The 13,712-nt window shown below is 39.6% G+C and overlaps 1 non-coding gene and 1 pseudogene across 1 annotated transcript in view; one reads left to right on the forward strand and one right to left on the reverse strand.

Moving 5' to 3' along the window:
- Nucleotides 1-5,824: 5,824 nt before the first annotated feature.
- Nucleotides 5,825-7,420, reverse strand: LOC148725373 (uncharacterized; annotated as a pseudogene).
- A 2,422-nt stretch (nt 7,421-9,842) lies between these two features.
- LOC111346225 (uncharacterized) overlaps nt 9,843-13,712 on the forward strand; it is an 8,175-nt gene continuing 4,305 nt past the window's right edge. The window contains exons 1-3 of the transcript XR_015991101.1: nt 9,843-9,978; nt 10,241-10,499; nt 13,049-13,712. The exon at nt 13,049-13,712 is cut by the window's right edge and continues 552 nt beyond it. This is a non-coding gene — a transcript (uncharacterized LOC111346225). The remainder of the gene's footprint in view (nt 9,979-10,240; nt 10,500-13,048) is intronic.

Below are 13,712 nucleotides of genomic sequence, written 5' to 3' on the forward strand. Positions count from 1 at the left end.
AGCTTAACATTTCTCCGTTTGCAATCTATAACTTCCCGTGCAACATCAGTTTTATTGGAATGGAGACTAGCTTGGGCACCTGTCCCCAGAGACTACTGGTATCATTACCTCTCTTTTCAACGGACGCAGTTTCATATGTTCAGTGGGATCCTAACTAAGATGATTTTCCTACACTAATGTTACATCATAAGTCACTGACCATTCCACCACTTATCAAGATTAATCGTACAGTGATTGACAACTTTGACGAGTTGTTTCAACTTTATGATAGCCAGATTGGTGGCGCTTTTCAGAAGGCAGACAGTTTGATTGATCAGATAGAGGAAACTACTCAGTTCACTTACGTCGAATATATTGCTTTCGTTGCACTTGGTCTATCAGTGGTCAATTTCATCATCTTCTGTATTCTTTGCCGGTACATCTCCAGAATATCTGTGCGACATTCCACGCCTGACAGTCCTCTTACCTTGCCAACAGCCGTTGCAGAGAGTCACCAATATAAAACCTGCAGTCATTGTTCAAAGCACAAGAGGACCAATCGTCCGAAAACGACTATTTTTGCTCCATATTTCTCCCGGCTACTTCTGATGTAAACATCACGCCATTTAACTCACTAACCGATATGGAAATTTCTCATATAGAGGTGTCGGTTGATGAAGTCAGGGAATACTTGAGTAATTTGGACACCTCAAAAGCGTGCGGCCCCGATGGCATCCCGGCGCGCCTTTTGAAAGAATACTCTGAACAAATTGCTGCTAGTCTTTGCATGCTTTTCAATTTCTCTTTGAGTCGGGGTAAGCTATACTATGAGTGGAAAACTGCGGATATTACACCTCTTCACAAGAAAGACTCAAAAGAACCCGCCGAAAACTATCGGCCCATATCACTCCTTACTATTACCAGCAAGATCTTGGAACGTTGTGTGGGCACCCGTTTTTACGATCGTGTGAAACAATTAATCAACCATTTACAACACGGGTTTATGAAGAACCCCTCGTGTGTCACCCAGCTACTGTCGGTGTTGCATGCCACTGGCGAAGCTCTGGACAAGAACATTCAGTCAGACTTAATCTATCTGGATTTCGCCAAAGCGTTCGACTCCGTAGATCACTTAATCCTCCTGGCCAAGTTGAAGGCGGACGGTGTTTCGGGACCACTTTTTGCATGGTTCACGGACTACTTAACTGATCGCGCCAAAGGGTGCTTGTGGAAGGTGCTGCATCAAAGTGGGCGCCGGTTACTTTCGGCGTCCCACAAGGGATTCTGTTAGGGCCGCTACTGTTCACAATCTTTATTAATGATCTACCGGATGAAGTCGTAGATGGGGTCAGGGCAGCGTTGTGCGCTGACGGCACCAAGCTGTACAAAAGCGTCACCTCTATTTGTGATCGTCAGTCTCTGCAAACTACTCTAGGCAACCTAAACAACTGGTCAAAGCGTAATCGCTTTAAATTTAACACCTCTAAATGTAAATCTTTACTGTCACCCGTTAAAATTCCCCCCTGGTTCACGAGTACACCCTGGACAGTGCTCAGCTTGAGCGTGTCTCCACCGAAAAAGATTTGGATGTTCACATCACAAGTTTGCTCTCTTGGAAACCCCACATCCTCGCTAGTACTGCGAAAGCCAACAAGCTCCTTGGGCTTTTAAAGCGAACATGCCCCCTAACAACCGACGTGACTGTTCGGCGCACGCTATAACTATCGCTGGTCAAGTCTCAGCTGTGCTACGCCACGCAAGTCTGGTCGCCCGCTTAAGTCACCCTAAAGGCCCAAGTCGAGCGAGTACAACGCCGCGCCACCCGCTGGATTTTACAAACTCGGGTGGGAGGGGTCTCTTACAAGGACAGATTAATCAAGCTTGACCTGCTCCCTTTATCCTATGACAGAGAACTGAAAGACTTGTTATTTTTCTCACCAATGTCTATACAACTATATTGACTTTAACGTACACTGTTTTGTTGACTTTATCTCCCACGGCCGTACCAGACTTTGTAATTCTTTCAGCCTAAAAGCACCTATTTGTAGAACCAGTACTTTACAGGCCTCATAATTTAATCGCATTGTTAAACTCTATAACCTTACTTGCTCCGTCTCGCCATCCGCCAGCTTTGACAACCCCAGGTTCGCACCAGAAGTCTGTCCGCAATGTAATGCTAGACCGCCTAAAGACTGCATATGACAGTGATTGGCCCTGCACGTGGACACTAGCCAGTACGTGCTCGTGCCACTAAGTTGAAATTATTTATTTATTTATTCTGTATTTTTGTAATTTTCTATTTTATAGTGTTTTTTAATTCATAATGGGTGGCGCCTCGCATGGGACTTTACGTCCCGTTCGCGCCTTCCCTTTTGGGTGAAGTTTCATCTCAGTTTCTCTTCTGTTTTCCATTTGTTATTGTATTATTGTACTTTTACCTTGTTTAAATATTTATCTGATATTCCCAAGAAAGTCGTTAAAAAAAAAAAAAAAAAAACGGCCTCCAAGGGAACTCGTACAGCACACGACCCCAAAGTTTCCCCCTTTTTGCAAAATGAACGGATACACTGTGGAAACTCTCACGGTCAGCTAACCCAAACACGTCTACGGTTTTCCTACTTAAAGCGTTAGTACCTCTCGCATGATTATTGGATGCGTAGAGCATTAGATTCACAGAGTATTAGATGCATAAAGCGTTGCTGTAGTAGCTCTCCAGAAGAGAATAAAAAAAATACAGAGTCTTGGCACCTCTCGTTAATTTGGCCGAGTGAGTCGTAAAACCTCCCAACAGTTGTAACGAACTTTTCCTGATTTCACACATTGTGTGCGTTCTTGGACAGTGACCAACACGAAAGCTACGGCTACTTTGGTCACTGTGCACACATATACAAATGAAAGTTTCTAAAGAAACTGTGGTGCTGCGTCGGTGGGGGTAACAAGGTAATTTGTTTATATTTGTATCAACTAAGTTGAAATTGTGAATTGGCCACCGTAACGAATAAAAAAGCTGACGTTTCGATCGTTAGCCCTTCGTGAGAGCAAAGGGAGGAATTGTGGGTTCTATGTGGGTTTATATGCAGAAAAAGGGAGCTACGCCATTGGTGAGAACATGACGACGAGGAAAACCCGAATAAATTAGTGGAATGAAAAGCGTTCGTTGATACCTGTGGGATTAAGAGTGTCGATTTGAAAGATAAACTTTTGTTGAAGAGTTTTGCGGCTTTTCGTGTTGCCTAAATGTAAGGAAAGACTGTTCTCTTTGGGTATAGCACAACAGACCTCACTGCACGTCAATGGCGGAGTGCTTGATCATTGAGAAACATTTTTTTGCGTTCATATATAAAGTTATACATCGGCGAAACAAGGAGAAGACTAAGTGACCGGCGATTCCGAGAACACCTTCGCGACGTCGAAAGGATCGACAAGGACGCATCAAAACCAGTCGCTAGACACTTTAATTTACCTACTCATTCTAAACAACATATGGAAATCTGCGGTAAATAAGTTACGAGAATTTGATGTTAGATCCACATAACGAATTTGACTTGAAAAGTTTGAGTATACCCAACACCGATTTGCCGAATTATGTAAGGGTATTTTAGCGAGGGTCTCAGTAAGGTGTGATAGCTTGAAGGGCTAGCAATTAAAATTTCGGCCATTTTAACGGCTAACGGTTAACCCCCTTCCTTTGTGATTGAAAGAAAAAATTTATTACGGTAAAAAAATTTTTGACGACTGACGGTTAAAAACCACTGATTATTTTAGGTCGTTTTACGGCTAACAGCCAACCCCATTGAGATCCTCGTTGGTGATGAGTTGAAGGGTGGTGAAGGGCAAACGCCAATTTTGTCGTTGAATGAAATAATCGCGTTCATGGCTGAAGCAGAAATATTGATTTGAGACATACCAATGTGTGAACAGAAGCATAATCTATAAAATCAAAGTGAGTTTCTGCTGGAATGTACTTATAGGTTTACAGTGCTTTTTTCAGTAACGACCTGACCAAGGACCAATTCCATCGTATTTTCCCCTTCCGCCAACGTTGACTGGAAAAACCTCGCAATCAACCTTAAAAGCCTTGATTCTTATCAAGACTTGCAGTAAATATGACTGGAACCTAACTACACATACATGTAACCGCGACTTCGCCAAAATGCAATTTGAACACTGAGAAACACCTGATCTGTTTGGTGCCCTTCTGTTTCCTGGTGTTCCTGTGGTGCTGTGGCGTATTTCCCGGAGAGAATTCCATGAGCAACCTTCGCCCTGAAAAGAAACAAAAATTTCACGAAAGTTTATATATCTACCCTTTTATAGAGGTAAAAGTTTCTTCTCGAGAGGAGTATCATCCCCTCGATTTCGAGCAAAAACTTCGAGCAAGGAGAGATTAAGACGCTTTTTTCTTTATTTTTCCTGGATTGCTAATCGTAAAAAATATTAACCCTATGCTAGGAATGCGAGAAATCTATGCTAGGAATGAAAATGTAAAAAAGAAGCTGAGCTGTGAACTTACATCTGAGTGTTAAAATCTCCACTAGGACCCGACGGAACTTGGACAAATATGGCGGCAAATTGATCTTCATACTTGGAGAAACAAGAAAAATAAGACAAATATTTAAAAAAAAAAAAGAAAAACAAATAGGACAATTTTCAGTTGAGATTCGAAGTAATCCGTGGTTGCTTTTAGTTAACTATATTTTGTTATGCGATTGGTTCAGAAAACTCGGATTTTCAACCAATCAGATTTAAAACTTAAACCAATCACCACTTAGTCACCCGCGTTTTCCTGCGCTTTAAACAGTTTGCTTGTTTTTACTTCGAGTTCTCATTGGCTCCTCGTGATATTTTCCTTTCTATGATTGGTTGTTGTGATTACTTTAGTTTTACAGCGCTTAATCGAAAGGCGCACCACAATTCACATGAGATAAATAATTTTACCTTCAACTTCTACTGCACCCGTAATTCAGCCTCAGGCTGCAAGTGGTCAAATATAAACTATATTACTATATTACTATTACTAACTTTATCCAAGTACCATAAAACATAAATTCTTTTACTTGAGGAGCTGTCTATTTTTGATAGCACAGGTATAATCCTCACATTTCAATTGATACATTGATATAATCAAGCAATGAAAGTTCTTGTGTCTAACGACAAATTAAAAAGTATTTTTGTTGAAGACTTTCTTCAATTTATGACTCTTTGCTAACAAACATAGATAGTTAAGTCACTAATAAAACACAACTGATGTCCTCCCCCATTTTCTAGAAACCATGCCACAACTTAGGACTTAAATTTTTCTTAATGAGGAATTCATTCTTTCCCGTGAATTGTTAAGAGTGCAATAACTGCATAAGCATTGGCACCTGAAAATACTTTTGGCACAGACTTAAAAACTTCACAATTCTTAATATAAAACCCCATTTTAAATCACCTGTTAAATTATTATTTGTGACAAATTATTGTGCAGCACAATTATAAGGCATCACTAAACATGTCCTTTCTGTATTGCAAGTGGTCCAAAGTAAGCAATTTTTGCAACTCAACATATTCTAACATACATTTCAAATAGAAATTTAATTATCTTTTACAATTTCAGCTGGAAATGCAACAATTTAGGCCCAGTCTTCAAAGTTCATTATTGAAACGATACCCAAGATATTTACCAGGCCCAGCTAAACAGAACCCCTTTAAATGTAGTGCCTGTAGCCCACCCCCTCAACTATGTGCCACATGGTCAAATCATCCGAAAGTGATGTTTCATTCTTCACTTGTTCCACTTGTAAACATTAACCAAAGCGATGAGCTAGAAATTATTGTATTTACGACTTCATAGGATCTAAATTTACAAGTTTCCAACAAAATAATTTGCAAAGGCTAAATCCAGCATAAAGATTGAAGAATTGTGCCTCACTTTGCAGCAATACATCCTTTGCACGTCTTAGTAAACACAATGTATTTGCACAAGTGTTCGTAGTAGGTAGAAATGGGCATTTGTGTGGGGGTTTGTGCCATGGCTTGTTGCCTCAACAAATTCGATACAAGGTGCTACACCAAACCCAAGTGGGGGCTCTTTGTCAGTGCCCGTGATATACTGAAGTATATGTCCCAGGGTGATTGATCCCCTTTGCCCACTTGCTGCTAGCCTGGTGTATCTAGAGAACCAAATATAAATTTCTGTTTCAAAACGGCGTACATTGTTACCCTCTTCAGAGAAATTTGGTGGGAGAAGGACGATCAACTTTCCTTTTGACAAGGCTGCAATTTGTGAAGGTCTGAAAAGGTGAAGGAAGTTAGGTATACCGTTTCCTATTTGATAAATCCTCAGGGTTTTAAAGCCAATGAAAGCGAAGCTTTGAGATACGAGGATTTGATGGCTCTTTAGAAGAAAAAAGGGCCTGGAGATCTTCTTTCATAAATCTGGGGATATTACCATTCTGCAGAGTGCTAATGACCATTATTAATCCAATGGTTGAAAAGTCATTAGAAAGGTGGTCTTTGAGGCCATTGTCGAGGTACTTAGCTTTGATCTCTCGTAAACACAGGCGAAAGAACCCTTTTCGTGGACAACCTTAATAGTCAGCACTCTCACCATAAAATCCAACTGCAAGTGTTAGTCTGGGGTCTTTTAAAAATTGCACTTCCTCCAAAGCTGATCTCAAAACGTCGTGTCGATTGATTAAGATGAAGTTGGTTTCACCCTCCACACTTACAGTTACGTCTTGCACATCCAGTGGTCTCCCAGTCACAATCAGACTTTGTGCATAGCGTAAAATTTCGACAGGATTTTCAATACCAATAGATTTAAAGTAATTTACAAAATCCTTTGCCAGCAGACCCACAAGTTGATTTTCAGTGTTATCAGATAGCGTCTTCTCCCTTTTTGACTCAATTTCTTTACTGCGGGTCTTCAAAGGTGGATACTGATTGAATTTCTCTTTGTTCAAGTTGTTCAGGAGCTTGTTGACTAAGCATTTCTGCCTAAAAAAATATATGTATAAGAATGAAAAGCACTAACTTTCTTGGTTCTTTTCTGTAAATGTTTGCTAACACTTTGCACTGTGAGAAAAACAAATAACCAGGAGACTTTTTACGAAGATTTAAATAGTTGATTAAGCTGTGAAGAAAGTTTTGATGTAAATGAATAACTACTGACTTTATCTAACGAGGGTAAAACGCATTAAAGCTCGTTAAAGTCGTAGGCTGACAAACCGGTGGCCCTCCTTAGATTATGTCAAAATTAGGTTGTTGCCATGGACAAATGGTCACAATGAGGCTAGGGACAAACAAGTCACAATAAATTGCTCTTATTAACAGCCTAGTTTTAAAAATTTGCTTTAAAAATTTTAAAAACAGTACAAAATTTACCAGGCAAATCATCACATTCGATTAAGCTATTTCTGTTGTCATCACGTATTAAACAGTTCAGTTCACTTTTCATCTTAATGCAAATGACTCCTTGCCCACAGAGCAGTTTCACTTGTTTGTACTTGTATTCTTCACAGCTAACAGGTGTGATTAACTTTCGCCGGTTTACACGAAGAAAAATAAAAGCTCTGTTGCCAACTAACGGATATTTTAGTTTAATTGCGTCACCAATTTTGGATCGGATGCCCTCTCCATCTGCACTGAATAAATTAACAAATCCTCGAAGCAAAATAATGTCGTGGTTAATTGACAAATTTTCTTCTTCGTCGTCATCCCCCACGTGCAGAAGACAAATTCAAACGATTTAGATTGTTCTGGAGTTGTTTTTTGTTTCTTTCCTCCGTTACCGGACGGTGATGCTGATCGAAGTCGTCCCCGTTGGCTGAAGAACACAATCCTGTACTTCGACTTTTTTGTAACATGAATTGAGCTCGCTCCACGGCACTAGGAACATTGCTCGTTGAACTTAAGTTATTTTAGGGTGGTCTTCCCACTCACATTTTCAAAATTTTCAGATACGAATTGAGTGACTTAATCCGGAAATTTCTTATTTTAGCTTGAACTAGTGCTTGCTAACACTTGTCACACGAGTCTCGAGCACTCATCCACAGAATCGGCAAGGTTTCGAATATGTTCCTCCATTTTGTTCATTAAAAAAGGCGGGAGAAGCTTTTGGAAACGGATTCCCGCATGTTTGATCCAAGATGCTATGCACATGGTCTACATTGAATTTTCATTGAATTTTCATTGAATTTTCATTGAATTGAACTTGAATTTTCAATTATTTTCATTGAATTGAGCTTGAATTGCACTGAGCTGAACTTGAACTTTCATTGAATTGAACTTGAATTTTCATTGAATTGCACCTGAATTTCATTGAATTTCATTGAATTGAAACTTGAAATTTAACTTGGAATTGAATACTGCTACAATTGGCTTGCCATAATTGGTCCGGCAGAGGAGATTTAACTCCGTGACTGTTTTGCCATTTGCACAAAGTTTTAGCTGCTCCATCGGGATAACTATGAAGCATAGTAGTTTCGTTCTCGTGTCAGTGTGTATTACAATTTTCGTGGCTATCAACGTTCCATTTGTTAAACCTCTAAAACAATTTTCATCTCATGGTGACGACTCTCGTCAAGAATTTTTGGAGTTAAGTGGTACGTATCAGAATGACGGCTTACGGATATCTTAAAAAGCGCGCCGTGGAAGTCTTTCCTTTTGATTTCAAGGCTTCGCTCTCTGCACATTCTTAAATGACAGCTAAGTGTAACCCCCAGTTTCTCAATTTATTCAATTCCATATTTATTTCCAATTCCAACATAAGTGACTTTAATTTTTAATTTGGTTGAAACATTTTGCCATTTACTGAAATTGTGTTAATATATATTTTGTTTACCGATAACTTGAATTTTCTCGTAATTTAGCGTCGGATCACCAAGATTACGTAGTGAATTTTAAAGGTGAAACTATCAGCCTGAAAAACTTGATAAAGTCATTGCGTCACCATAACGTTACTCTACCACAAGAGGACAGATATCTCGCTGAAGTGCATTAAGTCATCCTAAGCATATTCAACTGACGCCCGACTGACGGCATTTGTTCTAATTACTAGGAACGTCAACAACAGAACACATCAACGCCACCCGCCTGCGAAATTAATCTTGGTTTAATTAGCGAAGAACTTACGTTCAAAATGCGGCTGTTGGCACACACACTCGATCGGCGAAGCTGCAACTGATGAAGATGACAACCCAAGAGGGTTGAAAGGCTAGGTCTTTCACTCACTGAGTCTTATAGAATATAAAACACGTTCCGCATTTGCTAATATCTTTTAATTTGCAATAATTTCGGAATAACTATCAAGCGCAGCAGTTTAGTTCTCGTGTCAATATGCATTACGATTTTCGTGCAAATGAACGTTCCACCTGTTAACGCCAAAATGGCATTTTCATCTTTTGGTAGCGACCCTCATAGTGCTTGCTAACACTTGTCACACGAGTCTCGAGCACTCATCCACAGAATCGGCAAGGTTTCGAATATGTTCCTCCATTTTGTTGGTTAAAAAAGGCGGGAGAAGCTTTTGGAAACGGATTCCCGCATGTTTGATCCAAGATGCTATGCACATGGTCTACATTGAATTTTCATTGAATTTTCATTGAATTGAACTTGAATTGAACTTGAATTTTCAATTATTTTCATTGAATTGAGCTTGAATTGCACTGAGCTGAACTTGAACTTTCATTGAATTGAACTTGAATTTTCATTGAATTGCACCTGAATTTCATTGAATTTCATTGAATTGTAACTTGAAATTTAATTTGGAATTGAATACTGCTACAATTGGCTTGCCATAATTGGTCCGGCAGAGGAGATTTAACTCCGTGACTGTTTTGCCATTTGCACAAAGTTTTAGCTGCTCCATCGGGATAACTATGAAGCATAGTAGTTTCGTTCTCGTGTCAGTGTGTATTACAATTTTCGTGGCTATCAACGTTCCATTTGTTAAACCTCTAAAACAATTTTCATCTCATGGTGACGACTCTCGTCAAGAATTTTTGGAGTTAAGTGGTACGTATCAGAATGACGGCTTACGGATATCTTAAAGGCGCGGACTCAATTAGGCGCCGTGAAAGCCTTTCGTTTTGATTTCAAGTCTTCGCTCTCTGCAAATTCTTAAATGACAGCTAACCCTGCAAGGTCCAATTTCTCAACTTATTTAGTCCTTATAATGTAAGAATTGACACTAATTTTTGATTTTGTTGAAACGTTTTGTTATTGAAAATTGTGTTGACGTAAATTTTGTTTACCGATAACTTTTCTCCTAATTTAGGATCGGATCACCAAGATTTCGTGGTGAATTTTAAAGGTGAAACCATCAGCCTCAAAAACCTGACAAAGCTATTGCGTCACCATAACGTTACTCTACCACAAGAGGACAGATATCTTGCTGAAGCGCTCAGGCAAAAAAATGCTTCAGAACAATCGTGCGGAGGCAGATGCTTATCGGAAGAAAGAGGAGAGGGCAACAAGTGTTTCTGTGATAAGGCTTGCAGAGAACTCGGTGATTGCTGCTTGGACTTCTATTCACGGTAAGACAACTTGTTTTTCGTCGATGGCTAATATATTAGTCATGTATATAGTTCGTCGCTACCAATAATAAATTGTATTTCAGTCATTAATGCATCGGTCAAGTAAACTCCCAACATCTCTACCAAGAGTTGGTTGTGCATTTTGCAGATGATGTGTAATAATTTTGTCAAAACTTTGAAGATAAATTCAGCAAACGAGATGCAGCCGAACTCTCTCAAATTGCGTTCACGAAAGAGTAAGCTCGCTTTGAAACTTCGAAATGTAATTTTGTTGCGCTTCTTGCAATTTTATAATATTGGGGTCAACTGATGACAGTGTCAACGATAAATAAAGCTGAATAAGAAGGGTGTCTTTTTTGCAAGGTTTTGATTCTTTGGATGATTAGGAATTTTATGAAATTGCTATCGAAACAAAAAAATTAGAAATTGTCGATTTTCCGGTTTAACTGGTTGTCCGATTACTTGGTGACCGCGCGTGTTCTTGGTAGGGCTTCGTAGAGTACCATTACTCGTTATCAGTTTTGAAGTTCAATTAACGCTAATTCAGCTCGTCGATTTTTCAGTCTGTTTCGTTTATTTGCTTTTTTCTCTAACGACGTTACCGTCAATGTCACGATTTTGCTTCAAGTAACTCGAAACATTAGCCACAACTTATCAAGTTCGTCGTTAATAAACTTTGTGATGCCAATTTTTTCTTATCTAAGCCATCATAAATACCTAAATGCAATTATATTTGGTCTCTTGCCGTCCTGTCAATGTACCGTTAGGAAGCGACAAAGCAGTATTTAGGGTATTAGAAATTTTCTACAAGTTAAGATAATTTCTCAACACGAGATAACGTCTTAACGAAACCAAGTCCTTGAACCTAAGTCATGCTCGTCTCTTGAATAGACGAGCGGGAGTAAATGACGACTAACATCGATGCCACCGAGGCTCTCCAGTTGGGTTTTTAGATGGCAGAAACATAATAAAGAAAAGTATCAATAGTATCAATAGTATCAATAGTATCAATAGTATCAATAGTATCAATAGTATCAATAATAAATAAAAGTATCAATAGTATCAAAAGTATCAATTGTATCAATAGAAATGGATAACTACGAAGGAAGCAATTTCAGTAAGTAAGAATTACCCCTCTCGTCTCTAGTTTTTCAGTCTTGAACATAATCATAAACAATATTATGTGCTTAGATTGATATTAAGTATCAGTAAAGGCGTTTGACACCGTCGGTTATTCGGTTGTGATACGCAAGTTGCATCGCATTGGGTTCTTTAACGAAGCATTGCAGTGGATCTTAAGCTACCTCTCCTCGCGAAAGCAGTTTGTTCAGGTTAATGACAAACAGTCCAACATGGCTGATGTTGGGTTTAGAGTCCCCCAGGGTTCTATCATGGGACGGTGTTGTTTAACCTGTATGTCAGTGATCTCGAGGGCTGCTTACATGAGAGTTGTAACTGCCTGCAATACGCCGAGGACACCACAATTTACCAGCATAGCGTACCCAAGAACCTGAATAGCTGCATTCAGGCTATGAATGAGAACTTACAAAGCATCGAGTCCTGGGCCTGCATGTCCAATCTATTGCTGAACGTGAAAAAGACTAAGCAGATGCTAGTTACCACTCCTCAAATGTCGCGCTTTCACGAGCTAGGAACACTTGCCCCCACGCTTAAGTTGAAGGACCAGATTTTAGATAGAGTAGATAATTTTAAGTTGTTAGGTACCTGGTTAGCTGAAGATCTTAAATGGATACACCATGTGAATCAGGTCACGTCTTCGTGCTACAAAGTATTGTCCACTTTGCGCATGATAAAAAATATGACCCCACAAGACATCAAGAAGTCGTTCGCGCAAAGTCTCGTTCTATCCAAGCTTAACTTCAATGATAGCGGGTGCAGAACGCTGCTGCGAGGTTTGTCCTGAACCGTTTTTGTAAAGAGAGTGACGTAATGAGACTCGGCTGGCCACCAACGTTAGGGAATACTGAGCTCAACATTCTCAAGCTTGTGCACTGAGGCCTATACAGTAGCTCGTGGCCTGAAAATCTTAAAGTAACTAGACACTTTACGTAGAGACACCTACCATCAAGTAATGCTTCCCTCCTTCAAATCTCACTTGTCAAGGGAACATTCCAAGACCCGGCGGCTGACCTCTTCAATAAGCTGCCTGCACATTTAAGACTTTGTTCAGATTTTAATACACTCAAGAGAGAATGCTCTCGCATTTTAAGAACTAGAGCTTCGATTCGCATTAGTAGTGATTAGAGACAAGAATATACTTATTGTACATAAAGTTTGTCCAGTTGATTTATTTGTTGATAATGTTGGTTTATATTTAGTTAGTTATTATTATTTTTTTTATCTTTTATCTTTTTATGCAGATGTATAGCTACTCTGTAGATAAACTACAATAAACCGTTATTATTATTTTATTATTATTATTATTATTATTATTACTATTCTTGGTGTTAAAATATAACAGTATCGACAAACGAGGAGAGCAAGCTTGCTTCATACAAAACTGAAGAATGTAAATGCTTTCTTGTTAGATGTGACCTACGTCCCAGAGGACTCTTGACCTCAGAGGCCACGCCACGGCAGAACGTAACCTGTGGAGACGTCAATGAACCTAAGTGGTTTGGGGTAATTATGAAATCTTCCTGTGGCCTATCGGGGAATCCAGTTGGCAAGGATTGCAAGGCTGTTGAGAAGTTGAATATGACGGTACAGAGCGAACTACCCGTCGTTGGATGGAAGCATAATATTACATACAGGAACATTGCTTGTGCCAGATGTAGCAGTGAAGAGAACGTGGCTTTCTGGGATCTCCAAGTAAAATGCGTAGGCGAGAAATTAAATTCCAGTGGCTCGGACATCAATGAAGTTCGGACGTTCGTCTTGGAAAAAGGAAATAGGTGTTCATGGAAATACGAGACATCTTCTTACCAAGAGCGACACTGTGTATTGCACGATATTGTATGCGCAGCTAATAAACAACCCTGGATGTCTGTAATAAAAGAACTTTGCTCTTCATATTCCATGCCCTTTAAAGTTTACTATCAAAAGGCTAAAGTATCATACAGGAACCCTCATTGCGCTCTCTGCGATCCTGAAGGACATCCCGAGCCGGTGATCGGTGAAGGCCCGGGGTTCCCACCTTGGTCAATTATCTTGGATGTCAGCGGAAACTTTAGGAATCCTAAAACACCAAAT

Source organism: Stylophora pistillata, chromosome 8 (genome assembly GCF_964205215.1).
Source record: "Stylophora pistillata chromosome 8, jaStyPist1.2, whole genome shotgun sequence".
Taxonomy (NCBI): Eukaryota; Metazoa; Cnidaria; class Anthozoa; order Scleractinia; family Pocilloporidae; genus Stylophora; species Stylophora pistillata.